This window comes from Macrobrachium nipponense, chromosome 2 (assembly GCF_015104395.2).
Source record: "Macrobrachium nipponense isolate FS-2020 chromosome 2, ASM1510439v2, whole genome shotgun sequence".
Classification (NCBI taxonomy): Eukaryota; Metazoa; Arthropoda; class Malacostraca; order Decapoda; family Palaemonidae; genus Macrobrachium; species Macrobrachium nipponense.
Window position 1 is genome coordinate 45,298,390 of NC_087201.1, and position 5,000 is coordinate 45,303,389.

The 5,000-nt window shown below is 39.5% G+C and overlaps 1 protein-coding gene across 1 annotated transcript in view; it reads right to left on the minus strand.

The window, feature by feature from the left end:
• Positions 1 to 5,000, minus strand: part of LOC135221176 (rootletin-like) — a 364,024-nt gene that overhangs the window by 304,129 nt on the left and 54,895 nt on the right. The gene's annotated exons all lie outside the window — the stretch shown is intronic.

A 5,000-nucleotide genomic window follows, 5' to 3' on the forward strand; every position in this document is an offset into this window, starting at 1 on the left:
AACCCCAACCAAGTGTTGTATTCCGACGCCTCGGAAAAACAGGTTGGGGAGCAACGCTCGGCTCAAGAGAAGTGTCAGGCACCTGGAAGAAGGAACAGGTGACCTGGCACATCAACAAGAAGGAGCTGATGGCTGTTGGCTAGCTTGAAAGCTTTCGAGCCCCACATCCTAGCTTCAGCAGTACAGATCAACTCGGACAACACCACGGCCCTGGCTTACATCAGGAAGCAGGGGGGGACTCACTCTTTCTCCCTGTATGAGACAGCAAAAGAACTTCTGCTGTGGGCAGAGGAAAGGAAGATTTGTCTCCTTACCAGGTTCGTACAGGGAGAAAAGAACGTCAGAGCAGACCTCCTAAGCAGGAAAGATCAAGTCCTGCCTGCAGAGTGGACTCTTCATGAGGATGTTTGCCAGGACCTGTGGAAGCTTTGGGGCAAGCCTTATATAGACCTCTTCGCCACAGCCAAGAATGCGAGGATAGCCAACTACTGCTCTCCGATATCGGACCCGAGGGCAGTGTCGATAGACGCTTTTCTACTAGATTGGAAGGGTCTAGACATGTATGCTTTTCCTCCATTCAAGATACTGGGGGAGACTCTAAAGAAATTTGCAGAATCGGAGGCAGCAAGGATGACGCTGGTAGCCCCGTTCTGGCCCGCACAAGTATGGTTCACAGAGGTACTGGAATGGTTAGTAGATCTTCCGAGAACATTACCCACAGAGGATCGATCTGCTCAGGACAACCCCACTTCGAGAGGTATCACAAAAACCTCCCCGCTCTAGATCTGACTGGCTTCAGACTGTCAAAAGTTTGGTCAGAACGAGAGGCTTTTCTGCAAGAGTTTTGCAACGGCTATCGCAGCAGCAAGAAGGCCTTCTACCCTTAGAGTCTACCAATCGAAGTGGGACGTCTTTCGGCGATGGTGTAGGAACCATCACTTTTCCTCTTCCAGTACCTCTGTGACCCAAATAGCAGACTTCTTACTTTTCCTTAGGGAAGAAAGTGGATTGGCGGTATCAACCATTAAAGGCTATCGTAGCATGCTGTCTGCAGTGTTTAGGCACAGAAACTTTAACATTCAGAAGATAAGGAGGACCTTCATGATCTAATAAGATCGTTTGAAACATCCAAGAAGGTTTCTACCAGGGATTGCCGAGTGGAATCTGGATGTAGTGCTACGTTACCCGAGGTCCACATAAGTTCGAACCACCTCAGTCTGCCTCGTTTAGAGACCTCTCGAGGAAGACCAATTTTTCTCATGGCATTGGCTTCCGCAAAAGAGGGTTAGTGAAACTCCATGCATAGAAGGAAATGTGGGATTCAGAGGAGATGCAGCTATCTGTTGCGTTCCTTCCTTCGTTCTTGGCTAAGAACGAGAACCCCTCAAATCCTTGGCTAGGAGCTTTGCAGTCCAAAGGCTTGTCTGCATTAGTAGGCGAGGAAGCAGAGAGGCGCTTTGCAGACGGCGCTTTGCCCAGTACGAAGTTTAAAGTTTCATCTACAGAGAAAGAAAAAACTTAAGGGCAATGATGTCAAACCTTTTGGTGCTCTGTAAGAGATCCAAGGAGGACTCTTTCGAAGAATGCGCTTTCTTTCTTATCAGAAGCCTGGTGAAAGAAGCGCATGCGATATGTGATGAAAGTCAATTCAAAAGTTCTTAAGGTCAAAGCTCATGAGGTAAGAGCTATTGCCAACGTCATTGACTTTCAACAAAAACATATCCCTGAGTAATATTATGAAGGCAACATTCTGGCGTTGCAACTCAGTCTTTGCAAAACCACTATCTGAGAGACGTCAGAATTACGGTATGAAAAGTTGCTTCGGGTTAGGCCGTACGTATCGGCGGATTCGGTGCTGGGGCAGGGAGCTGAGACATATCCTTTGTAGTATATATTTTCCCCCTTGTTAGGTTGTAACGTTTTTGGTTGTTTGAAAGAACATGCGGGTAGGCATGTTTTTTCATTCGTAGTTCTAACAATGATTAGATTGGTTAGGTGATCGGTTTATGTTTGAGCTCCTTGCAATGATAGTGGTTAGGTTCTGTCAATATAAGTGGGCGAATCCCCGTTGACAGATCCTGCTCGGATTCTATCAAGTAAGCGGATAACCAAATCCCTTTGATAGACCAAAGAGTCTGTCAGCTGTAGGTCACGCCTCGCTGAAGCTCTTAAGGCAACGCAGACTCATAGACAGTAACTACGAAGTCTTCTGCCTAAACAGGTAAGAACCAAGGTTGTATTTACATCCTACAACTAGTGTTGTTTTCCCCTTTTTTCCATATTTATATTGCTGTCTCTTTCCCTCCACCAAGGGTGGTCAATCAGCTAAGTATATATGACAGGAAAGTTCATGTACAAAAAAAAAAAAAATGTTATTGTTAGTATACAATAAGGTTTTGTACATACTTACTTGGCAGATATATACGATTGATGGCCCGCCCAGCCTCCCCTCAGGAGACAGGTGGAAGGAAAAATTCTGGCTGGAAAGGGAGATTGGTTCTTACAGCCGCCACCCAGCGGCGGGTAAGGTAGATCACCTGACCTACCTGTCGCGTGTGCCGCGAGTTTTGAATTCTGTCGTGACGTCAGAGACGTAAAGCTAAGTATATATCTGCCAGGTAAGTATGTACAAAACCTTATTGTATACTAACAATAACATATTCCTCACCTGGACGAGATTAAGACAGTGACTCAGACCCTCGGAAAATCTAACCCTTTTGCATTTACTTACCCAAACACCTTAGCCAAATCCCTGATTAACGTCCAACAAAAGACATTCCCCAAGGAAACAGGGGTTTATGAAATCCCGTGCCAGGACTGTGACCAATTTTACTTACATCGGATTTACAGGAAAATCACTTCCCCAGAGATTAATACAACACAAACGGTCAGTTAGGTATGGACAACAGAACTCAGCTATTTTCAACCATATAAATGAACATAACCATAGAATAAACTGGAATTTGTCACGTATAATTTATAGTAACAACTGCCGGTATAAGAGTCAAATGATGGAATCGGCCTTAACCCTTAAACGCCGAAGCGGTAAAAAAAAAAATGTCTCCCGTGTGCCGGAGACGTTTCAGAGTGAGAGCGGAAGCGGAAAAAATATTTTTTTCAAAAAATCATAGCGCGATTAGTTTTGAAGATTAAGAGTTCATTTTTGGCTCCTTTTTTTGTCATTGCCTGAAGTTTAGTATGCAACCATCGGAAATGAAAAAAATTATCAATTTCATATATAAATAATGCGATATATGATAGCTCAAAAACGAAATTTCATATATAATTGTATTCAAATTGCGCTGTGCGCAAAACGGTTAAAGGTAACAAGTTACTTTTTTTTCGTTGTAATGTACACTAAATTGCGATCATTTTGGTATATAACAAATTGTAAAACGATAAAAGCAACACAGAGAAAATATTATCACAAAATAATGCATGAATTCGTAACGTGCGGACGTAAACATATTTTTTTCAAAAATTCACCATAAATCTAAATATTGTCCTAGAGACTTCCAATTTCTTTCAAAATGAAGACAAATGATTGAATATTACTATACTGTAAGAGTATTAGCTTACAATTGCAGTTTTCGACCATATCTGACGAGTTAAAGTTGACCGAATGTCGAATTTTTTTTATATATATTTTTTTATATGCAATTATTTCGAAAATAATAAAAGCTACAACTTTCAAATATTTTTCGTTTTATTCTACATAAAATTGCGCATATTTTCATATATAAAACTCTATAAAATGCTTAATATGAAACGGAGCAAATATTCCGAGAATGGGACTTACAAATTTCGGAGATTTGTGGCGGAGAATCCGCGCTCGGAGGGAAGGAAAGTTTTTTTTAAAAATTCACCATAAATTTAAATATTGTGCTAGAGACTTCGAATTTGTTTCACGATGAAGATAAATGACTGAATATTACTAGACTGTAAGAGTTTTATCTTACAATTGCGTTTTTTGACCATTTCGGTAGAGTCAAATTTGACCGAACGTGGTTTTTTTTCTATTTATCGTGATTTATATGCAAATATTTCGAAAATGAGAAAAACCTTCAACTATTTTTTGTTGTATTATACATGAAATTGCGCACATTTTTATATATAAAACGTTATGTAACGGCTAATTTAAAATGGTGGAAACATTACCACAATCGCACGTATGATTTTTTCGGAAAAGTTACTGCGCGGACGTAAAGAAAATGTTATTTTTTTCATAAATTCACCATAAATCAAAATATAGTGCTAGAGACTTCCAATTTGTTGCAAAATGAAGGTAAATGCTTGAATATTACTAGAATATAAGCGTTTTAGCTTACAATTGCGTTTTTCGACCATTTCAGTAGAGTCAAAGTTGACCGAAGGTTGAAAATTTGTCACTATCATTTTTTATATGAAAATATTTCAAAACTGATAAAAGCTACAACCATGGGTTGTTTTTAGTTGTATTGTGCATGAAATTGCGCAAATTGCGCACATTTTCATATATAAAACTTTATGTAACGGCTTATTTAAAATGGTGCAAACATTACCACAATCGCATGTATGATTATTTTCGGAAGAGTTACCGCGCGGATGTAAGGAAAAAGTTTTTTCATAAATGCACCATAAATCGAAATATTGTGCTAGAGACTTCCAATTAGTTGCAAAATTAAGTTAAATGATTGAATATTACTAAAATATAAGAGTTTTAGCTTACAATTGGCGGTTTTTCGACTATTTTCGGTAGAGTCAAAGTTGACCGAAGGTTGAAATTTTGGCACTTATCGTTATTTATATGAAAATATCTCAAAACTGATAAAAGCTACAATCATGAGTATTTTTTTGTTGTATTCTACATAGAAATGCGCACATTTTCATATATAATACTCCATGTAACGGCTAATTTAAAATGGTAAAAAAATTATGTCAAAGTGACAAAATAATTTCTGAGATGTGTCACAGATACTTTTTAGTGCGGCAAGAAAGAAATTCGCGCTTGCGCGCCTGCG